Consider the following 26,032-nt stretch of genomic DNA (forward strand, 5'->3'; position numbering starts at 1 on the left):
GCATTGAGCCCAAAGAGCAGCCTGAGACAGAGAAATCTCTGATAACATTGTTGTGGGAGCCTCCACACTAATTTTGTAATGTGATAAAGATTAAATATAGAAACACGTATCCATTAGATAACATTTTTTGTTCTGTTTGTTTTTTGTATAGCTCAAGCAGAGAAATTTTTTACATTTAAGTATAATTAACATACAAGATCCTACCAGGTTCAGGCATACATCATAGTGATTGATATTTTTATACATTAAAAAATGATACCCATAAGTCTGGTTATCCTTAAGCGTAGTAACCTTTGCAGAGGAAGCAAAGGGATGAAGGGCAGAGTTCCTGTGTAATTTAAAAAGAATTTTCAGAGCTCTGCGCTTTGTAAGACCTTTGAATCACCCTAGTTAAAGGCACTATATGCTCTTTTGTGGCTCTTGATTTATATTCATAGATCTTTGGGTGAAACACAAGGAAATGAGTAAACACCTAGATGAACACTCTCATTTGAAGAAAGATAAAAGAGTAAACCTGCAACAGTAAGTGCCATTTCCAAGATCACATAGCTAATGGCAAAACTTAATTTAGAACGTTAGAACTTTTTTCCTTTGTCTTAATGCTAAAGTAGTAGTTCTCAAAGTGTGGTCTCCAGACCGGCAGCATCAAAATCACCTGAGAACTTGTTAGAAATGCAGATTTTCTGGCCCCACCTCAGACTTGCTGGATCTGAAACTCTAGGTCTGGGACACAGCAATCTTTGTTTTAATCAACTTCCACAGTGATTATGATATAATGTCTGTGAACCATTTTAAAAAAGAGAATTCAAGACTATAAAAGAATTTCTAACAGTGATGTCTTATGTGGCCTTGGCTTTAGTATACTGAGGCAATGTCTATGTCCTGCCTTTGGAAGGCCACTATGTACTATCTTGTCACAAAACAGATGTGCCATGCAATGTTAGAATGTTGACATATAAATATTAGTTGCTAAATCCACCTCTCATTAATTTAATCTCTTTTGATTTAAAAAAATTACAGAATTTGAATTTTAACAATGCCTTCTAATGTTTATTAAAGGACTATATAAAGAAATAATGGGAGCAAACAACAGCAAGGAGTACTGTACCTCAACTCTGAATACTTAAATATAACTTTCTTTTCTATGTGATACAACCAGAAACTAACTCTACTACTAGCCCTTATACTCACAAGTGAGAAATATGTCAAGAGGCTATTCGAAGCGGGAATATCTAATAATGTATATTTTCAAAGAAATCAAATTTATGTTTAAGTTAAATGTACATTTGAAAAACAAGACCGTTACAGTAAGTGTTCAAAAGAAAGAAAGTTGAGAATGGTACTGACATTCTACAAAGGGACCCTGATGTCAGAATTAAATTTTTATTTTTTAAAACATGGGCATAAAATGATTTAATTATGGAGAAAATGATTTCCTTATCAGCGTCCATGCAATATGTATACACTACTGAGAGAATAGAACAAAATATTTTAAGGTATGAACCTTCTGTTTATGTAAAGTGTAATGATCTCTACTATTCTGCTACTAGAACTATAATCATAATCAAATAGAAAATTTAAATTCTTGTTTTCAAATGCCTATTTATCAAATTATTGCTCACTCAAAACATTGTCATATCTTTTCATAAGATAAGCATAAAATTAGTATACAATACAAACATCAGTAAATGATATTAAGATGTTATGTGATATTTAAATGTCTTCTTTATAGCCAAGGAATTTTAATCATGAAACATGTCGTAATTGAATGAGTAAACTACCTAAAAATGCTTTTAGGAATTACCACTTTTTCCCTAAAAATGAACACATCCATATACCTTTCTCATTACTATTTATTTTTACAACTCAATAAATTTAAGGACACATAAAGAAAAAATGAATACTGGCTTTTTAGGTATCTTTCCCATATGCTTCCAACATACAATTTGGAAGTCAAAAGAGTGGTTGGGAGCTAAATTACTGAATATATTTCCTTGCAGTAAAAAGAAAAGTGCCTTTGTAGAAATGCTGTAGAATTTTCCTATTAAACATGGAGGAATAATTTCTTACCATCTGTAGCATTCATTTAAAAAATGTAAACAGTGGTATATTTGCCATCTGTTGGAGAGAATTTTTATGATACTTTTGAATCTGTCATTCAATGATATCAACAATTTTATCATCTAAGGATGATGCTTAAAACTATGATCAATGACATTTTTGGTAGCCAGACATGCATGCTGTGGAAGTGAAGCAGCAAAGGGCTATAAAGATGGTCAGTAACAGCCATAACAGTTCTGTTAACACCAATAAAACAGTACAGAATAGCTATTTAAAAGCATTTAACATCTTGCTGAAGGTGAAGAGAAGAATATCTGGGGAATGAGTAGTGCGTATCAGCTTACTCCAGGTAGCCATTAAACAGGTAAATTACAATTCCAGCCCTTCCCACATCCTTGGAAACATTTTGAAAAATGATACTTCCCACAGAAATTTGCACCAGGTTTTCTATGCAGTCTGAAGTTCCGAGATAATTAGTGAGCTTCTCTACATATTTGGGGAAGCAAAATATGAACTAATGAAACGTTTACTGAATATATAAAATCAGAGAATATGGGTATAGATATTTATCTTGATGAAAATGGCATTAGGATTTTATACTGAGGTGGCATAAATACTCCGATATTGATAACTTTACAAGGATAAGTTACAGCTACTTCTCATGGAATTAAGAGACCTACCAGGTTATGAGGCTTGGAATTTTTAGGCAAGAGAAAACAAAACCACCCCCTTATGACAGCACATGACTTAAAAAGAAAAAACACATTTTGTGACTTATTTTCCCTTTAAGTTACAAAAATCAAAATAATTCTTGGTAATGCTTCACCACTTACTATTTTTGGCCTATGACAGAGTAGTGAAGCAAACATAGAGGAAAGTCAGTAGAAATGAGAAAGTAGCAGAGAAGATGGAAGGTCATATCTTTAGTGAACCTCACTAAATGGCATAGAGCTTCCACCTATACTGACTGATCTCTAAGTTAATGTCTATGAAAAAAGTTTCTTTTTTTCATTTTAGGTTCAGTCATTAAACATCTTTGTAAAACTCCCTGTTAAAGATATACTATAGAGATTCTTGATATATCTGTATGACTTTCTCATGAAGTTAAGGATTGGGGTTTCCTAAAGCACTGTATATTTCATAATGGTTGTGTATCAGTATAATACAGAATGACTTTGAAATACAATTCATTACAATTAGAAACTAGACTTAAAAACAGTCTACAAATAATCATATACAAATGAAAAGAAGAAAAAATATAGTTAGAAAACACATATGAAGACTGGACCTATAATCAAAATGAATTATTTATGTCACATTGTGGCTATATATATATATATATATATACTGATATATTTATATCAGTAAAAATTTATATTTAAGTAGCCATTTATATCCCCCCTTACAGACATGAGTTTTGGAATATATCTAATTTTCCAAAACCCAGACAGAGGTATGTCTTCTGACAAAATAATGCTACTATAAATCTGTTATTCTAAAAGACACTGTAGCTGTGAAAGTTTAGCTTTCACAATTTGCTGATAAATTTACTTTAATACAGTATATTTGATGAAAGACATATATGAGATTTTAAGACAATATCAATGTATTCCTAAAATACCAAGAAAAATAACATATTTATAGTATAAACGACTATAGTAAAATAGCTTGATATAAGATAAATGCATAAAAATCAGTAATTTCCCCAGATAACAGAAAGACAGTAGAATTTATAAGAAAAAATATGAACTCATTCATAGTTACAACAAAATATATAAAAAATATAGGAATAGGTATAAGAAGGAAAGATGAAAACTTTACCAAGAGACAAAAGGACTGAATAAAAAGAGACATCATAGATTTGGATAAATGATAAAATATAATAGGTTGTTGGAGAAAAACAAGGAAGAAGATTCTAAGACCATTTGCAAAAACACTCAGAATAGTTCAAGTTGTGAATAGGATGAGGTATGGAAGGAATTTTTTGGTCTAATGACTAAATACACAGGAATTAAAACACTGTGGTATTGGTATAAGACTTGAAAAGTGGACATAATGAAATAAATTCCCCTGAAATGGATATTAACATCTATAACTAAATATTTAAGAAAATATTAATATTTAAGAAAAATGTTACGGAAACTGTACTATATTTAGAAAAGAAATAATTAAAATCTTTGCTAGAAACCACACAAAATAAATATTTTAAGGAATATATTAAAGAGCTATATATGAAAGATGAAACCATAATAGCTGTAGAAGAAAGCTGTAAATGGTTAAAATATCACTGAGATAGAATTTTTCTAAATATGCCATAGAAACTATTCAATAATATGAAAAATGTTTTAAATTATATTACATTAAAAATATACCACAAAACTTATATGAAAAATTACTAAGCATGTTTGCAATAAATATGACAAAGTATTACAATGATTAATGTAAATAGCATTTTAAAACTAATCAACAAAGCACTACAAAAAATAAGGTCAGTAAACATGAAAAAAGAATTCACAGGAAAAATGGGAAATAACAAAAGGTGCAAAATTGTTGCTAACTAAGGAAATGGGGATTAGAACAATGAGGTTTTTTTTTCTATAAAGGTTCCAGAATTTTACATACTGTAATCTAGTAATTTTACTTGTAGCAATCTTCTTTAATAATCTGGGGTTCCAAAAGTTATTATAGCATCACATAAAGAAATATTAAGACTGTTAAGACATCCAAAAGTAGAAAAGTCAATTTAAAAATCATGAAACAGAGAAAATGCAACCATGAAAAATTGTAATTTTGAGACTTCCAGGGGAGATGGTGGCGTAAGAGGATCCTAAGCTCACCTTGTCCCATGGATACAACTAGAAAACAGCCACATCCATGTAAATAAAACAAGAAATGATCTAAAACTGGCAGAACAGACTTTCCATATGTAAATGTAGATAAGAGATCACACTGAAGAGGGTAGCAATGGCAGAGACTCAATCAGGAGCTAAAGAGACCCACAAAAATGTCCATAGGAGGGAGGGACACAGAGGCCATAGAGAGGGAGAGGACCAGATCCTCATATCAAGCACCAAAGGCTCAGGGAACCCATGGGGAAGATGAAGCCCCACAACATCTGGCTCAGAAGACCAGCGGGGCATAATTTCATGAGTTCTTACAATCAGCAGGGCTTAACACCTAGAACTTTAAAAATTAGTGATTCAGCTCTGGGAGAGCCAGAAGGGCAACAGGAAAATGAGTCTCCATCCTTCAAGAAATAGCACAACTAACAGTCCCAGTAATATACAGCAGAAATTTGAAAAGGGACTGAAGTATATGGGAAACAGATTTGTTTTCTAAACTCAGTGTGTGTGCTAGAGACAGCAGGGATCCTTGAGAGATTTCTCTAAGAACAAAAAAACTGGTGAACTCTATTGCCCTCCCCTACCACCCCGCCCCCCAGCCTAGATAGATGGACATGTGTAGGAATCAGCACAGTGCAACACTAACCAGCATGCTAACAGCACACCTGGGCCCCTCACACTTCTGCAAATCCTCCCCCACCAGCCTCAGCTCTAGGTCCCCTCTCAGAGCAGAAATGCACAAACCTTGCAAACACCACATGCCACACCCTGCATTTTCCTGTAGACCTGCCCCTTCCAACACACTCCTATCCAGAGCCCATCCAAAGTGGTGGCACCAGTCTGGTGGTATACAATGAGTCCTGATGGGACAGCAGCACTACAAAGTGACTCCTGTCCTGGGGGAAGGGAAGATAACCACATGCACATCATTCTGACTACAGTCCTGGAAGTAGGTTGGAGGCAGACATCTGTTCTGATTCCAGGCTCTGTTCACATAAAAGCTTCTCAATGGACAACACAGAGAGAGTGTCCTGTAGTTCATTCTCTTGCGAATGCCTGGTCTCAAGCCAAAGGTGGCCCCAGACTGGCCCACTAGCAATAGAGAGACCAAATCCTTTCCACAACAGGCAGAGAGCCTCTGTAGATGATGGGACTCAAGGCAAATGTAGCTCAGTAGGGATCATATAGCACACATGGAAGACATCCCTGAAGGTTCTGGTCAACAGGAGATATCGCACTGCAGGGCACTACAGGACCTCCTCTTTATAAGGCCTCTACTCTTAAGAGCAGGAAATGTAGCTGACTTTCCTAACACAGAGACGCTGGTACAGAGAGTTAGAAATAATGAGTAAAAAGAGGAATATGTCCCAAATGAAAGAACAGGACAATATCACAGCATGACAGCTAAACAAAACATATGTAAGTAATATGCCTTATAACAAATTTAAAGTAATGGTCATAAATATACTCATTGGACTTGGGAAAAGAGTGGAGAGATCCTTTAAAAAGACCGAGAAAACAAAAAAGAACCAACCAGAAATGAGGAACTCAATAATGGATAAAAATCATCCTAGATGGAGATACCTGGGTGGCTCAGTGATTGAGCATCTGCCTTTAGGCTCAGGTCATGATCCTGGAGTCCTGGGATCGAGTCCCACATCAGGCTACCCACAGGGAGCCTGCTTTTACCTCTGCCTATGTCTCTGCCTGTCTCTGTGTGTTTCTCATGAAGAAACAAATAAAATCCTAAAAAAAAAGAGAAGAAAAATAAACATACTAGATGGAATAAATATCCTAGAACAAGCAGAAAAATGAATCAGTGACCTAGAGAACAATACTGGAAAGCAATAGAGCTGAACAAGTGAGAGGGGGAAAAATGAAAATAGACAGGGAAATCAGTGACACCATAAGTTGTAATGACATCTACATTATAGGGAACCCAGAAGAAGAGAGAGAAAAGGGGATAAAAAATTATTTGAAAGAATAAGAGCTGAAAACTTCCCAAATCTGGGAAAGAAAACAGAAAGACATATCCAGGAGTCACAGAGAACTTCCAAAAGCAACCCAAGCAAGTCCACACCAAGACAGATTGTAATTAAAATGACAAAAAGTACTGATAAAGAGAGAATTTTAAAAGCAGCAAGAGAAAAGAGAATAGTTACATACAAGGGAAACCCCATAAAACTATCAGTTGATTTTTCTGCAGAAACACTGAAGACAACAAGGAGTGTCATGATATTTTAAAGTGCTGATAGGAAAAAAAAAAAAAAAAACTGCAATCAGAATACTCTATCCAACAAGGCTATCATTCAGAATAGAAGGAGAAATGATTTCTAGGTTAAAAAAAAGTCAAAGGAATTCATGACCACTAAACCAATTCCACAAGAAACATTAAAGGGGACTCTGAGTGGAAAGCAAAGACTATGAGTGGAAGTAAGAAAAGCAGGCAGTATAAATCAGTAAAATTAAGTATATGTATAAAAATCAGCCCCAGACATATAAAACAATTTATTACAAATACAAAGGAAGTAATCTATAGTCATATAATAATAACAGGGGACTTTAACACCCCACTTACATCAATGGACTAATCATCCAAAAAAGAAATTCAACAAGGATTTGAATGACACACTGGACCAAAAGGATTTAACAGATATATTTAGAACATCCCACCCTAAAATAGCAGAATACGCATTCTTATCAAGGGCACATAGAATATTCTCTAAAATAGATCATATGTTAAATCACAAAACAAGTCTCAACAAATTCAAAAAGACTTAAGTCATATCATGCATCTTTTCCAACCATAATGCTATAAACCACAAGAAATATCTGGAGGGAACACAAATACATTGAGTTTAAATATCATGTTACTAAACATCAAATGGGTCAACCAGGAAATCAAGAGGAAATTTAAAATTATATGGAAATAAATGAAAATGAAAACGCAACAGTCCAAAATCTTCAGGATGCAGCAAATTCTAAGAGGGAAGTTCATAGTAATATAGGCCTACAACAAGAAGCAAGAACAATCTCAAATAAACAACCACTTTACACCTAAAGAAATTAGAAAAGAACAAACAAAACTCCAAACCAGTAGATAGAAGGAAATAATAAAGATTAGAGCAGAAACAAGAAAAATAGTATCAAAAAATCAATAGAAAAGATAATGCAACCAAAAGCTGGTCCTTTGGAAAGATTAAAAAAAATTGATAAACCTTTGGACAGATGAGAGAAAAAGAGAGAGAGAGAGAGAGAGAGAGAGAGAGAGAGAGAAAGGACTCAAACAGAATTGGAAATGTAAGAGAATAACCAACACACAAAAATACAAGGGTTATTAAGAGGGTATTATGAAAAATAATATGCCAACAAATTGAACAACCTAGAAAAAATGGATACATTACCAGAAATATATAGCCTCTCAAAACTGAATCAGGAAGAAATAGAAATTTTGAACAGACTGATTACCAGCAATGAAACTGACTCATTAATCAAAAAAATCAAACAAAAATCAAGGACCAGATGGTTTCACAGGTAAATTCTAAAAACATTTAAAGAGTTAATACCTACTCTTTTCAAACTATTTCAAAAAAATAATAGAAGAAGCCAAGCCTCAAAATTCATTCTATAAGGCCAGATTTATCCTGATACCAAAACCAGGTAAGACCACCATGACCAAGTGGAATTTATTTTTTGATGGAAGGGTGGTTCATCATTCAGACATAAATCAAGATGATACATAACATCAACAAGAGAAAGGATAAAAATCCTTTATGATCACTTCAACAGATGCAGAAAAAGCATTTGATAATATATAACATTCACTCATGATAAAACATCAACAGTATATGTTTAGTGGAAACATATGTCAACATGATAAAAGCCATCTATGAAAAATCCACAGCTGACATCAACCTCAATGGGTAATAACTAAAAGTTTTTCGCTTAAGATCAGGAACAAGACAAGGATGTCCACTTTCACAACTTTTACCCAAGAGAGTACTAAAGTCTTAGCCATGGCAATAAGATAAGAAAAAGTAATAAAAGCCATTCAAGGTCATAAGGAATAAGTAAAATTTTACTACTTGCAGATGACATGACAGCATATATAAACCCTAAAAAACTACCAGAACTAACAACCGAATTAGTAAAGTTGCAGAATACAAAATCAATATAGACAAATCTTTTGCATTTCTATACACTCATAATGAAGTAGCAGAAAGAAATTAAAAAAAACAATTCCATTTACAATTGCAGCAAAATAATACCTAGGAATAAACTTAACTGAGGCAGTGAGACTGAACTGTATATACTCTCTGAAAGCAATAATATATTGATCGAAAGAAACTGAAGATGACATAAACAAATGGAAAGATATTCCATGCTCATGGATTGGAAGAACAAATACTGTTAAAATGTCCATATTACCGCCCCAAAATCTACAGATTTAATGCAATCCCTATCAAAAAAACAACAGCATTTTTCAGAGAACTAGAACAATCCTAAATTTCTGGGTAACCCAAAAGACCCTGAATAGCTAAAGCAATCTTGAAAAAGAACAAAACTGTAGTTATCACCATTCCAGATTTCAAGATATACTATGAAGCTGTAGTAATCAAAACAGTATGCAACTGGCACAAAAATAGATACATAGATCAAATGAACAAAATAGGGCACCCATAGATAAACCTACAATTATACAGTCAATTAATCTTCAACAAAGGAGGCAAGAATGTGCAATAGGAAAAAAAAAGCAATCACTTCAACAAATGATGGTGGGAAAACTGTACAACTACATGTGAAAGAAAAGAAACTGGACCACTTTCTTACACCAAACCAAAAAAAAAAAAAAAAAGGATTAATGACCTAAAAGTGAGACCTGAAACCATATAAGTCCTAAATGAGAGCATAGGCAGTCATTTCTTTGAGTATATTAATAGCAGCATTTTTCCTGAATCAAGGAGAAAAAAAAGCAAAATTAAACTATTGGGACTACATCAAAATGAAAAGGCCCTACACAGCAAACAATCAAAATAAAAGACAACCTACTGAATGGGAGAAGATATTTACAAGTGATATATTCAATAAGGGGTTAATACCCAAAAATATATAAAGAACTTATATAATTCAACACCCAAAAAACAAATAATCCAAAATGAATAGAAGATATGAACACACATTTGTCCAAAGAAGACATACAGATGGCTAACAGCCACATGAAAAGACACTCAGAATCACTCATTACCAGGGAAATGCAAATCAAACTACAGTGAGATATTACCTCACATCTGTCAGAATAGCTAAAATCAAAGCCACAAGAAACAATAAATGTTGGTGAGGATGTGGAGAAAAAGGAACCCTTGTGCACTATTACAGACTCTTAATTCTATGAGAATATACTGATGGTTACCTGAGAGGAGGTAGGTGGAAGAATGGGTAAAACATGTAAAGGAGATTAAGAGGAGCACATTTACCATGAGGTGCATTGAGCAATGTATAGAATTGCTGAATCACTATATTTTACACTTGAAACTAATATAACACTGTATATTAATTATGCAGGAATTAAATTTTTTTTAAATAATTTAAATCATAGTTTTGGCTTTTCTTCTTCTTTTCCTCTATTCCTGAACAATTTGGACTGAACATCATTGGGCAGGGCAGAGAAAATAGGCATTTCCATATCTATATATTAAAAAAATTTATTCCAACATTGTCAATTCTAATTCAATAACACATAGTTTATTCTACTTTTCTCCCTTTCCAAATTTGTTGATCCCTTCTCCTTCAGTAACTTTTAATATTCTTCACAGATCTACTTTCTATGCTTTAAAACATGTTTCATAAGGAAAACTGCATATGCCCTAGTGGGCAGGGTAAAGAGCATGTCCCCCCAAGAGACAGCCCGGGGTAGAGTGTTAGAATTAGAACAGGGTAAGGAGAGAATCCATGCTACTGAGTAGGGATGATCATGTAGGAGGTGTTAGAGCTGACGTAGAATGAGAAGAGAACCCATATGGAGGGATATCCCAGTGTGGGTTGTCAGAGTGCTGGGTGCTGCAGCCTGAGTATGGAGAGCAAGACAATCATGCAAAAGTAGTTGATGGTACACAACAGAAAGTATCTCTGAGCTCTGCTCCTCTTCTCAATAAAGAAAAAGGGACTAACAAATTTGGAAAGGGAGAAAAGCAGAACAAACTATGTGGTATTGGATTAGAATTGTAGGTGTTGATATGAACTTGTGGTTTTTAATATATAAATACATACAACAAAAGAAATAATAGTGTGTGTGCATGTATGTTTGTCTGACTAATGAAAGTCAGAAGAGAGGCTCTTGCTCTTTCTAGTCACTCAGGAATGTAGACTCTTCATTGTGTTTCTCTCTCATTTTCAAAGATGTTGGATTCTTTGCACCTAGCTGTCACACAAAAGAAAAAAAAACATGTGGAAGGCATATTGCTTATTAATAACTCTATCAAGTGTTAACATACATTATTTCAGCTCATAATCCTCTGATGAGAATTTCCTAGCTCCACATAGTTGCAAGGGGTCTAAAAATGTAGTTTAGTGGTAAGTGCAGGATGAAGACAAAGAATGGATATCACTGGGCATTTATGTGTTTGTTACAATCTGCCTCTGCCTCTGTTGTAAGTATCTGTTAACGCCCTTTTTTGCAGAGAAGGTGCATCTAGCTATCCCTAAAATAGAAAACTCCAAATTCCACAGTCACAACATGAGTTCAAAGTCCAGGATTACTGACAGACAATTCTCTATGGGAATCTTTCATATTGCCATACATCTTGCTTCAGCTTTGTTCCAAATGGTCAAGAATGTATGTTTAGCAAACAAGTTGGGAAGATAGAGACAGTGTCTCCCTAGGAATAAAAGGCACGACTGTTTGCTATCCAGAATAATACAGGTCATTTTTTTAAACAAAATCTTTTTTTGTATTTATTCTGGGGTAGCCTTTTGGCTACTGATAGTTTTCTACTGCATAAGCTGGAGAAAGCAAACAGGTGTTAGTTTTATATTATTTGGTAAAATACCTACATATTAATTCACTTTTTTGTAAGGATGTATCTAATTTTTTAAATATAAAAAATAAAAATGGGGAAAACCATATACACTTCTCCACAAAAGCTTATCAACATACTGCACCATAATCCATTAGTTAAATGAAGAAAATCCACAAGTTCCTATCAATAACTGCAGAAAAATATGTTGATAATATTCAACCTTTATTCATGATAAATTAAAGCCTATTTATGAACTAGGATTTTAAAAAATCATTCCTAAATATCTTAAGGTTATTGACCAAAAAATCTCAAGCAAACACTATACTTTAATAGTGAACTACAGAAGCCTTTAAAATCAAGAACTGAATGAGGCAAAGATATTGCCAATCATTGCTCATATAAATACCATCTAGTTGAGGAAATTAAAGTTAAAAGAGAAAAAATGAATGCAAGTAAATTACTTCTTCATAAAGCAAAACAGAAAAGTGATTTTTAAAAAGGTTTTGTTTCACAATAATAAATTAAAATAAAAATATGTGTTTAGGGTTAAATTTAACGAATAATGCATGTAAATTCATGAAGAAAATAATAAAATTTTAATGGAAGGCATTAACGAAGCACAAATAAATTGAGAGATGAACTATTAAGTTCAACTAGATGAAACTGCTATTTTGGTTGGTCAAAATGGTCAAACATCAGCAATTTCACATGGTTCAACTAAATATATACATGAAGAACAATGTTATGAATTTGACATTTCTCTCAATACTAATTTTATACACTCATTTCTGTTCCAACTGAAATCCAACACAAGGTAATTCTAAAGTCTACGAAGTTTCAGGGTACCTGGGTGGCTCAGTCAGTTTGCTTCAGCTCTTGATTTTGGCTCAGGTCATGATCTCAGGATTGGAAGACTGAGCCCTGTGTTGACTTCACTGGGTGTAGAGTCTGCTTAAGAATCTCTCTCCCCCTGCCTTTTTTCACTTCCTCTCTCTCTAAAAAAACAAAAACAAACAAAAAAACAAAAAAAACAAAAAAAACACAATAAAGTCTACAAGTTTCAAGAAAATACTTTTTCTTTTTTAAAGATTTATTTTAGAGAGAGAGAGAGCAAGCACAGGGGAGCAGAGCAGAGGAAGAGAGGGAATCCCAAGTAGACTCACCACTGTTTGTAGTGCCACACGTGGGGCTCAATGTCATGACCCTGGGATCATGACCTGAGCCAAAATCAAGAGTGTAACACTTAACCAGCTGAGCCTCCCAGACACTCCAAGAAAAGACTTATTTTTTCTTTTTTTCTTCTTTTTTAAAAATTTTATTTATTTATTCATTCATGAGAGATGGAGAGGCAGAGGCAGAGGTCTCCCACAGAGCAGGGAACCTAATGCAGGACTCACAACCGGGATCACAACCTGAGCCAAAGGCAGACACTTAACCACTGAGCCACCCAAGCACCCAAGAAAATACTTTTCTTAATAAGAATGTAAAAGGACATTACCTCTACCCTACCAGAAATAATTATAAAATTAAATAATAACTAAAGAGTAGCACTAGTGCATGGATAGGCAAATAGCCAACAGAATAATATTAAGAGTCCAGAAACAGACTCCCCAGTTCTGCTATTCTTAATATAATCCAAATTGCTTCTGAATATCAACTGGGGAACGAATGGGCAATTCAATGAAGAATAGTTGAACAACTGGTTATCTATTTGACAAATGGTAAGTCTGGATATACTTTACACTGTATGCAAAAATCAAGTCCAGATGACAAAAATCTGAAAATGTGAAAAGAGAACTTTAAAGCTTTTATAAATAAATATAGGAGAATTTATTACACAAGATATAAAAAGTATAGTTCATAAGGAAAAGATTTATATATGTAAAGCCTTCATCAAAGGCACCATTTTAAAAAGGTAATTAAAAGCCACAAATTTTTAACATATAAGACTGGCAAGGGATTTATATGCAGATTAAGTCAATTACTCTTACAAACGAGGGGAAAAATTCAATCAAATTAAAAATTAGGCCAAAAAAGACCATGCATTTTAGATGAGAGAGGCACACATGACATATAAAATATGAAAATATACTCCACTTTATTGGCTATCGGTAATACAAATCAAAACAATATCAAATTTCCATTTCAAATTAATAAGTGACAAAATTGTAAATATTTTGCCTATTTCATGTGTTTCTTTTAGATATGGTACATTGGGAATTATTACACAGAGCTAGCAAGAATGTAAATTGGCAAACCACTTCATAGATAAATTTAAATTCAACCACAGAAGTTGATGATATGAGCCTAATGGCCCAGCAAGTTCATTCCTACGCATATACCCTAGAGAAATTCTTGCCCAGATGCCCAAGGAGTCATATAAAAGAATGCTCATAGCAGCATTATTTATAATGTCCAAAAAACTAGGAATATTCCAAATGTCCATCGTCAATATTTCGCACATCAAGTTAAAAAACATGCAAAACTAAATAATGTATATTTTAAGGATACACACACACAAAGCAACTCTTTACAAAAAAGCAACGGCATGATAAATACAAGAGTGGGGATCATGATTATCACACAGAGGGAAAGAAGAATGAGGGTCAGAGAGGAGTACACAGGTTTCCCCAGTACTAATAATTCAATTACTTAGGTTGTATTATTACCTATATTACCTATATATTAATACTTATGCTTTATAAAGGTATTAAAACATTCCCATTTATGAATAAAATGTTTCATAATAAATTCTAAGACAGAGAATGAATTACTGCCCAGAAGCCCAAAATGGGTTAGGAGACAGCAGTCTCAAATCACTTTAAATTCATTCGATATTCTTGGATCTGATAAATCCAGCCCTCTCTGAGCATGATTTTAAATCCAGGCCACCTCTATCCCTGACATGGCACACAGAAACACACATATGTCTTTAGCTCCACAAAAGGCTCTTGAAGTATAATCTTAAAGTATCCCTGCCTCTCCTTTCTCTCTTTAAAATGAACTCAGTTAGTGATAGGATATCTGAGATGTACTTCAACAAATCCAAGGGTAATAGCATAACTGAAACAAGCTGGTCATGAGTTGATAACTATTTTAATTGGTCATTGATGCATGGTAGTTCATTGCACTATGTATACATTTGAAATTTTCCATAATAAAGAATTTTAAAAAATCAATTCAGCAGCCAAAACATTTCCTCACATATAGACGAAAACTAATTCAATACATTGACTTCTCTGACTACTTCTAGGTAATAAAAAGTAAATGATCACTTTAAGTCAAGAAATACCAACTCAATTCAGAAATTATAATTCTAAGATCCATATAATGATAAAATTCTTATATTATAAAATTAAATATTTGTCTCTAGTTATGACAATCCACAGGCAAGAAGCCAGCAATTAAGGTTAGGGTGGTATTGTGAGGTTTTTCCTTTTCTTTTTCATGTGTCCATTTGCTCAAGACCATTCTGACCTCCCTCAGGTTTGAGTTTAGCGATGAAAGAAGGTAAGACAGAACAGGAAAATTCTTATTTAACTGATGCAGTATTTACATGATTTTGCAGTCCCTAATGCTGGGTTTAATTTTTTTTTTAATTTTTAAAAAATTTTTATTTATGATAGTCACAGAGAGAGAGAGAGAGAGAGGCAGAGACATAGGCAGAGGGAGAAGCAGGCTCCATGCACCGGGAGCCCGATGTGGGATTCGATCCCAGATCTCCAGGATCGCACCCTGGGCCAAAGGCAGGCGCCAAACCGCTGCGCCACCAAGGGATCCCTTAAAACCTGCTCTTATAAGGTACTTTTATGGGCTTTTTGGAGGTCCCACTGGGAATGTCTACTGCACGGCCCATGAAGTAGACAGATGTATTTTCCTATCAATTCCACTCCTCACTTCACCTTGTTTTCTTGTTCATCCACGCTCTCCTATACAGACCCTTACAGCTTAAAATGCTACCACACTAACCCTCACCCCCTTGTAGCACACCACTCCTTTTGGGAAATAATCATGTATCTTTTCTCCAATGAATTCTGAAAGTACATACACCTTTTGTTCAGCTCACCTACCAGCCACTGCCTAGATCATGTATTACCTTTATATTTTTCAGGAGGAAGTTAGACAGATAACCACCAGTCAACACTGCTGACTGCATTATTAAACTTTCTCAACAGTTTTGTTAAAAGTCTTCTCACCAGGCTTGATTATTTCACCCTTATTCTACAGGTCTCAGAGTACAGCTATCTCCAAAGAAATCTTCTTTCTAAACCCATGCTTCTTAAACTCAAAAACTTGAATGATAACTTTAAGGTTGCAAAACTTACTTTGAAAATTTCTATGTTGGAACCACTCACAATGATATTTGGTCTCTTTCAACTTACTGTTTTGTTAAAAATTATCCCGGGGGCTGAAGAGAGAGGTGTTGAAGCAGTCTTACAGTGATGAGGTGGATGGTCTTTGAAAGAATATGGTGAATAGAAAGTAGCCGAAAGAATTAAGATTAGTAGGGCAGCTGGGGTGGCTCAGCAGTTTAGTGCCACCTTCAGCCCAGGGTGTAATCGTGGAGACCCGGGATCGAGTCCCACATTGGGCTCCCTGCATGGAGCCTCTTCTTCCTCTGCCTGTGTCTCTGCCTCCCTCTCTGTGTCTGAATAAATAAATAAAATCTTTAAAAAATTAAGATTAGTAAATATCATAATTAAGAAAAAAAATGAACCTTCTGGAAACTAAAGCTAAGTGGTAAGAGTTATATTGATTTCTGGAATTGCTACAGTGGATTAGCAGACATACTTTGATTAATATTTAGGCAATAAAAAAATGAGAATGAGGAATTAAATTGTTTACTATTAACAAATACAAATGTGTTCATACATATTGATCTAAATATAATTCACTGCCAATAAAAACAGTTATAGTTATATCATAAGATTAGTAAGGCATTTAGTAATTTCTTTGTTATCAATTTTCAGATTAGGCTTAATTTATGGGGTGAAAAACAGTGGTATGAGATATTTAATTGAATTTTATTATGAAAAAATTTAGTTATTAATTATGTCAGTATAGAGGGAAGTCACCCATGGAATATTTTAATATTCTCTCCTATTCAATGTTTTAATTGATGATTTAGGTGAAAATACATGAAATGTGCAAATGCTACATTAATATATTAATATAGTTTTATATAACCTGTAACTTGCTTCACAACTAAATTACCAATTAAACTTCATTTTTCATCATTTGTTGTTTTGTCCTTGATCTTTGAAACTTACAACGTTGAATAGAAAATTACCTTAAACAGCAACTGTTGACTGATTAGTTTCACACACGTTATTATTTGATTAATCTATATGAATAGACAGCCTATATTTCTCAAACATTCTGGAAATAAAAGGTTTAGCTCAATTATACAGCAACAAATCCAAATGTTTGGTGGTATAACAATCAAGATTAATAAAAATGAAAATTGAAAATGAGCCAGGTATTTTAATGAAACATATTCCTTCTGGAATTTAAGGTACATGGTGCACTGGAATGCCATGTGACACAGTTCTGTCAAGGATAAACCAACAGTAATAGATGATACTTTTCCCTTTCATCAGTAAGGTGTTTTTTCAAAGGTGATCTTACTCTAGCACGTTAAAGACCATATGGCATACAGACCACCAAAGCTAGTTAATTTATTTTTATTGCTCTGCTGTGAGCAAGACTAAGCACATTCTCTGACTCCAATTATATGTTCAGACAAATCTTAGGCATTTTTGAAAACTGACATAATGATACTTTATACTGAAACAGATTTTTAGGTGGAAAAAAGGGCCACCCTTGTTTTCTCTTATTTAATTAACATTATTCCATGAGACCATGCATATCTTTGGATTTTATAGAATTTAATGAATGTTAGAGATAAGCAAAAGAAAGAGAAAAGTTATTACAAAAATATATTTAAAAGGCAGAAGTGACAATAAGAGAAAAAGCATAGAAAGGAAGGCATGAAAAGGAAAATGTCCAATTTATTGATAAAAATTAGAAGTACCAAGAGAAGAAACAAAACAGAAATGTGTCTTTGCTCTCCGTTTCTTTTTGTATCACATCCAAATCACACACCTGAGACCCTGCTTCTAGATGAACATCACAAGGCACTCACATGTCAGATTATCCAGCAACTTATATTGTTTTTTTAAAGGGTGGTAATTGTGCTTTTTAAGGCAGCAGACTATATATTCAATCATGTTCTAATCTAAAATGCAGTGTCCAAAAACACCTCACACTGCATACTTTTTGAAAATGGAAGCTTATTATACAGTGAGATCACAGTTCAATTAACATTGAAAAGTGGTATCATTTTAATCAACATTTTCCATCTGTCTATCAAAGGGATATGGCTGTGTGTCTATACAAATATATATATAGATACACACACACATATATGTTTGTACAGTTGGCATAATCTCATTGCATTGCTTAAAAAGCAAAAACAAAAAACTAAAATCATATACATTTCAAAAATACACTTAACTCAAGAATAAAAAATAATTTAAATAACTCTTTTGTCAGAATATTGGAATATCTTTGAAAATCCTAGTCATATGACCATACTCATAGCCATAACTGTGAAAAATGAAAGAATTACATTAATTAGACAAAAGCCAATATACTTTCATGCATAGAACATCATGTAACGCTATAATCTGGGTAAGAGTTGGGAAGAGGAATCAGCAGGAGTTGTCATGCAGTAAAACAAGTTCTTAATATATTTGTAGGCCGGCCAAAATAAAATATGTTTGTGTTAAATTCTGGTTGATAAGAAAATATATTATAGAAATTTTACCACTATCTGGGTAAGCTAAATAGTAGGAACTCTGCTGGCTAGACCAAAGAGATTGTTTTGAATTTCTGTTTTTAGGGATTTTGAAAGTTCAGAAAATCTACTCCCAAACTTGCAGAACTATAGAAAAGAAAGAAGTATCCAAGTAACATTCTATGCAAAAGATTAATATAATGACTGAGAGGTTCAAGTTTTTATACCATAAGATTGTTTGGAAAGCCAAATCTATGATGAGATTAGAGCACAGAGACTGATTATGTCAAAGTTAATATTAAAAGAAGAAACTTTTATTATTGTAGTCCAGGTGAAACAAATGGCCTGGCAGGCAGTGAGAGTGTTAACAATTGATCTTTAAATTTCCCGGTCTCTAAATTCCCTGAATAAAATAATATTGAGACAGTTAAAGCCTGGGTAAAACCATTAAAATTCATTTCTGCAGTTAATTTGGTGATGAGCTTGGGGGTATGGAAGGGAGTCTCTGAATGTATATTCCTTAAGTCAAGCTATAATTTAGTGTAACCTGTTCAATAACTTTTCAGTTTCCAGCTTTCAAACTTTCAAACTTTTCTGACCACAAACCAAAAACATTGTTTTTGCAGAACACAGTTCATAACACTTGCACACATGATACTGAAGACAGGTTTCATGAAGTACTGCTTACTGTGATAGAGTATGATTCTGCTTTTGATGCTTCACTACTGGCTGCTTTCAAGTCCCATCATGCCCACTTTTTATCTGTTACCTCCACCTGGGCAAATAAGAAAGCTCCCTTTGGAGCCAAGAGGTGTGAGATTTCAAAGCCCTCAAGTCCCAGGCTACTTGTGGGAATCTTTTCCACATCCCCACACTCTAAACATCATAAAATCCCCTTGAGATTCTCCTTTTGCAACTCTCTCAAGTCATTTTTAACCTGTGTAGGAGCTGCTCTGCTCTCTCAGAAATCCTATCTTGTGAGTAATTATTTTTGTCACCTTCTTGGTGCATGTGTGGCATCATGTCTCCACATCTAAACCAAACTCAGGGGCCATTCCACTTCTTCAGGGTGACCACAGCATTTATCTAATTTACTATAGGTGAAGAATTTTTTTTTTTAATTTTCTATTCCCTTTCATACTATTTCATTTATAAGAATAGTGATCATAACTTTCTACACTGATTATACAACCCACTAATTGTAGATTCCAGTTGAAAATTCTAATTCAAGAGAAGGAAAGCACAAAAATTCTGATTCTAAAGGGTTTGGGGGTCTTCTCATTTTTAACATTTAAGTGGATAATGATAATAGTAAGACCTGGCATTACACACATATTCCAAGGATGATGCCATCCAGCTTAAGACTCCAGCTCTACTTCACCCCTGTGACTCAAGCCGTATTATACGTATAATGAAGGTGAAATACAGCAGTGCTTCTCAAAAGTTCATGATATACCATTTACCTGATGATCTTATTGAAAAGCAGATTTTCAAACAGTAGGACTTGCATGTCTACTAACTTCAGCTAGTATTCATACTGCTGGTCCACAGAGCACACTTTGAGTAGCAAGGACAAAAAGAATAGCTATAGAAATGTAGACATTTGTATTATCACTCTTCCTATTTCTTTATCCATACATACAGACGTATCATCTGACAGTAAGTTGCACTCATACATGATGCCCCTTTACCCCTTAAGTACTTCAGGGTAGAGTTTCTAAAAGTCATGAATATAACCACAATATAATGATCCAAGTCAGGAAATTCACATTAAAATGGCACTATTATCTAATTTACATTGCTTATTCAGATTTCAATGGTCCCACTAATATTTTTTATAGGCAAAGACACAAATTTCTGGCCCAGGATCCAAGCCAGCATCACACGTTGCATTTAGTTGTCATCCCTTGTTAGTCTTTAATCTAGAACAGTTCATTGGTCTTCCTTTTTTTAATCATGTCTTTGACATTTGAAAGAATTCATCTACTTTATTTAGTTGAATAAATTCAACTTTCTCTAATGTAGTCTCAAAATTCAACTTACATATTTTGTTCAGGACACCGAAGAAGACATGTACTTTTGGTTAATCATTCTTTAGGAGACACATGATACCTATTTACTACTACGGGTAAAGATCATTTTGATCACCAGGTTACCAGGTTTCTACACTACAGAGTTTTGTGTCTGTAATTAATGCATATGGGGAAGTATTGGCTATTTATGTTTCTTACAAAACTTCCATCCTCTCAACTTAGTAGCTATTGATAACTCTTATCTGAACAATTATTATTGTAAAATAATAAATAAATAAATAAATAAATAAATAAATAAATAAATAAATATTATTGTGATGCCAAATGCTAATATTTTAATTTCCTGTTTCCACCTGCCTAAATTGATATTTTACTGTAAGGAGCATTTTAAGACAGCAGTGCAAGAAATTTGAAAATCGTCTTTAATTTCTCACATCCTCTCACCAATTATCATACTATCTAATCATGTAGTAACTGCTTGAGAAATGTATAGCACATAAGACAGCCACTAGCATTACTATGAAATCAAGATCACATGGAAAAATTTAAATATCTTTTACGAAATCACAGGTCAAAATACTTAAAGACAACTACAACAATAAGAAACAAACAAACAAACAAAACCCCAGGAAATGTGTCTGGAGTGATTTTACACTATCAGCCACTAACTGAGAAAACCTGACACTTTGTTGAAGCGGTGACTCTCAGGATCTATAAAACAAGGTCATGATGAGGGGGTTCAAGAGTCTGAATCCTTTTATCCAATTATATCCTGTGCACAGAGTAGCCATCCTTGTCTACAGTGGGAAGATCATTAGATGTGCCCAGAGCAATACTTTCCTTCTTAACACTAAACTAAGTGAGAATTGGTTTTACCAAATGTGTGTAATAATTTGTGAAGTGCTCAAACCTTCATATCACTGCCCCTGGAGTTTTTCAAAGAATAAAAATCATGCCCAGCTTCTTGTTGGATGAGAAAGAATCTTTGTTGGTTAACGTAAAAGTAAAAACATCTTCCTAACAGATATCCCAAAACAGCCATTGCCAATGGGAATATCACTTAAAAGTTACTGGAATGGAATGGCTATTCTCTCATCATCACTATTATATGCTTTATTGATTTAAAAACCATCCTCTGCATTTCCTTCAGCAGCTCATATAAAACAGCCACAAAGCTGTAACATCTGCTTGGCAGTATTAGCATAATACATTAAAAAATCGAGTTATCAGGGGCATTTCAGTCTACAGCTGCATTGTTTTTCTTGTTAATGTCCTATGGCTAATGTAATATTTCATCTCTAAAAAGCAAAGCTCAGGTTATCTGATTAAGTTTGGCACCAAAAAGAATAATGACCTGCATTATCTGTAGACATGAGTGATATACCTACACACAGACAGAAACCACTACCAATTGTGTACTTATTAAGTAAAGCAGTACTACATACAAAACTATTCTTTTCTGCACATGAAAAGATTTTAGAGATTGGAAATGTCAATTTATGGATACTGTCCCCAGATCCCTAAGGACCAGAAATTACTATTTTGATGTATGTTGAAGGGAACAAAATGATGTATTTCAGGAAAAATCTATTATTAATATATATAATATTTCAATGTTAAAATTTAAACACATCCACATAAACATCTTTAAAAACACACACTTGTACTTTCTGTACAAGACAAAGGGGATTATGATATAGTTAGAAGAATTTCCTTCAAAATATATTTAATTTTTAAAATTATATTTCAACATCTGGAAAATAGAAATAGTCATTCTGCCTAAAAAAATAAAGATTCAGTATTTTATTTTTTAAAAAGAATTAAAATAATTACAGCAAGAGGTTGTTTTAATCTTTGTCTTTCATTCCTTTTTAACTTTCCTGTATTTCCTCAATTTCTATAATCATCTAACTGAAAATAGCACCTATAACTCTTTCATAATTTGGATGATGATTTATTAATGGGATACAATATAGTAGATAAAACAACGTTAGTGTACCTTAATCTCCAGAAAACCCTTCAGTGAAGGAAGCTGGCATGCTGTCCCATAGATATCGTGGCATATTGTTTTGCTGAAATAATAAAATATTATAAAATAACAGTGAGTAGGTACAACATTTACAAATTCACATGGCATTTACATACTAAGCATTCATAAAAAATACACCTCGTCATATGCCACTATGAAAATCATGTTTATACATGATTCTATTCCATTTTCTATGAAAACAATAATGTGAACTGAAGTAAAACTGAGGCTTATATAATTACGATTTTTCACATTCCTTACATCACTGCCAACAACAACAAAAAGAAATAAACTGTCCAAAATGCCTTCATTATTTAAGCATTAATAAATAAGAAAGAAACAAACAGATAAAACCAGAGACTGAAAAAGCTCTAACTAGAGTTCAGAAGGGAGCAAAAGGTTGCTTTGCTTTCAAAATAGTTATTTTAGGGCAGCCCAGGAGGCACGGTGGTTTAGCACCACCCTCAGCCCAGGGCATGATCCTGAGGTCCTGGGATCGAGTCCCACATGGGGCTCCCTGCATGGAGCCTGCTTCTCCTTCTGCCTGTGTCTCTGCCTCTTTCTCTCTCTCTCTCTCTGTGCCTCTCATGAATAAATAAATAAACTCTTTTAAAAATAAAAAATGTTATTTTAAATTAATGATTCAGTGCCTAACACTTGTGAGACAGGGAAGCAAGTCTCAGCTGTAACTGAAAAAAAAAAAGCAAACAAACAAACACACACACAAACTTTTTAAATAATCAATAGGCAAGGAGAAAAAGTATAAACATTTTATTTGTAGTAAATATAAAGGACAAGACACATGTTATAAATCTTAAAATCCAGCAAGAAATAAGTAAGATCTGAATGGTAAGCAGGCAGAGGATCTGAAGACAGAATCCACAGACAGGTAAACAAATCAGATAACATGTGTTTCTTGACCAGATCAACTACTGACCTGCACGACTGTGGATTTGTAAGATGCATTTTTCTCTTCCCTCATTTCCATCACCCTCACCTCCATCAAGCTCTTTCTCAAAGAAAGTCCTCCTGGATTAAATTAATTTTAAAACTACTGTATCGATAAAAATAAAAGCATCAATTGATGCACATGCAGAGAAACATGAATTAGTAAAAAATCGTGAACACCATCGCCTGTAACAAGAAGAATTTGAAGATTACCTAAAAATCTAACAACAGTGGAATAACTAAGTAAATTCTCCTATCATCACACAATTAATGTTTATTAATTTCATGTTTAAAATTATCAAAATAAATAGCACTGCCCTTTTAGAAAGAAAAAAGTATGTGTGTGAATGTTACTAAAGGGAGAGGAAATCAGAGTTTAAAAAAATGAGGAGAAAATATTGAAAAAAACACATCAAATGGCTTACTGTCATTTTCTTTGGGTAGATGACTATGAATTTTTTATATTTTTCTGCTATTCCTGTTTTCTAAGATTTGTACAATCATATAAGAACACCGAATACAGCATAAAATTATTTTCCTAAAAGAGGGCGAACCACCACCGCATCGTTTGTTGTTACAGAACGGAATCGGCAATGGTATCTCAGAGACTTCTGGGATTAGGAGAATAAAACAGCAAACGACAAAACAAGTAAAAAGCACATATTTCCCGACCTTCCCAAAGGAAGAGGAAAGAGGAGCACGACCTGCCCCCCGACGTCCTTCCTTCCGCCCTGAGGCAGGAGCACCGGAAGTGCGGGCGGCCGGAAGTCCGGCGGCACCGCGCAGTGGCACCGCGCAGCCGCAGTAGCCGCGGACGGGCTGTGGGGGCCGGAAGGAGCCCCCGCAGGGGAGACCCGCGGGGCGGCGGCGGGCGGCCGTGGTGGCTGACGCGGTGCCTCTGAGCAGAAGCACCAGTTAGTTCTCTTGGCAGAAGGGAAAGGTCCCCGGTTCCACAAGTGCCTGCAGGAGGACCGCAGCCTGCTCCGCCTCAGCCGCCTGGACAGCTCCGAGCCTGATGACTGGGCCGTTCCATTCCCTGCCAGACTTGCTGGAGGGAGCCCGTGAGGAGGAGGAGGAGGAAGATGAAGAGGACAAGGAGGAAGATGAGGAAGATGAACAGGAGGAGGAAGATGAAGAGGAGGAGGAGGAAAATGAAGAGTAGGAAGAGGAGGAGGAAGATGAAGAGGATGAGGAGGAGGAAGATGAAGAGGATGAGGAGGAAGATGAAGAGGGTGAGGAGGAAGACGAAGAGGAGGAGGAAGATGAAGAGGACAAGGAGGAAGATGAAGAGGACAAGGAGGAAGGTGAGGAAGATGAACAGGAGGAGGAAGATGAAGAGGATGAGGAGGAGGAAGATGAAGAGGACAAGGAGGAAGATGAAGAGGGTGAGGAGGAAGATGAAGAGGAGGAGGAGGAAGACGAAGAGGATGAGGAGGAGGAAGATGAAGAGGACGAGGAGGAGGAAGACGAAGAGGAGGAGGAGGACCGGGTGCCCAGGGGACCAAAGGGGCATAAGAATGCTTCTGGCCTGCGTGCCCCTCGCCGCGGTCGTACGAAGCTACGCCTTACTCCAGAGCTGCCCGCGAGGTCCTGCGGACGTTCTGAGCACCCGGAGACCAGAGAGGTGCTGAGGCCACCTAATGCCAGGCCCCCAGCACGGCTGGGTCCAGCGCTGACGCCGTCTACGTCAGAGGCCTCTGGCTGCCTTCAGAAGCTGCTGATGCGAAAGGCCCCGACGGGCAGCGGCCTGTCCTCAGGGCTCACTGGAGTCGGTCATAGGCTGGTGGCCTGCACGGCAGAGGGGACAGAGGTGGCGGCTGTCTCCCCGCATGTCAGCGGCTCGGTCTCCACTCTCTGACCTTCCCCAAGCGGTGCCACGTGCTGCTCAGGAGGACGCTGCGAGCGCTGGACTCCCTGGTTCTCGCCAGTCGGTGCGCACAAGAAGGACGCTGCCCTGAGCTCGGTCCTCGAGCAAATGTGTATCAGCTAAGGACGAACTGCGGTTCCCTGCCCCCAGCGCCCTGCCCCTCATCGACTACATGGAGCTGCTCATCCTGGACACCCGTGTCACCTACCAGCAAGCCAGCTGGGGACCCCACCAGCCAAGCACTACAGTCAGGGGCGAATGTGGAGGGCCCAGGAGATCCCCCCTCCCCCCCGTGGAGATCAATGGCAAATAGTGGCTAGAAGACTTGAACTTCCCAGAAATAAAATAGAAGGTGGGGGATGGGAGGGAATTCAAGGAATTCTCTGACCTGGAAAGTGGCAAGGACACTAGGGACTTCTCCAGAAAGAGAGGGACA

The 26,032-nt window shown here is 35.5% G+C and overlaps 1 long non-coding RNA gene across 1 annotated transcript in view; it reads right to left on the minus strand.

Moving 5' to 3' along the window:
* The window catches only part of LOC140608654 (uncharacterized), a 114,598-nt gene extending 90,091 nt beyond the window's left edge, over positions 1 to 24,507 (minus strand). Inside the window, exons 1-3 of the long non-coding RNA XR_012010618.1 lie at positions 24,402 to 24,507; positions 23,719 to 23,915; positions 22,752 to 22,824 (exon numbers count right to left, since the gene is read on the minus strand). This is a non-coding gene — a long non-coding RNA (uncharacterized lncRNA). The remainder of the gene's footprint in view (positions 1 to 22,751; positions 22,825 to 23,718; positions 23,916 to 24,401) is intronic.
* Positions 24,508 to 26,032: the final 1,525 nt, after the last annotated feature.

The sequence above is a fragment of the Canis lupus genome, chromosome 18 (genome assembly GCF_048164855.1).
Source record: "Canis lupus baileyi chromosome 18, mCanLup2.hap1, whole genome shotgun sequence".
Taxonomy (NCBI): Eukaryota; Metazoa; Chordata; class Mammalia; order Carnivora; family Canidae; genus Canis; species Canis lupus.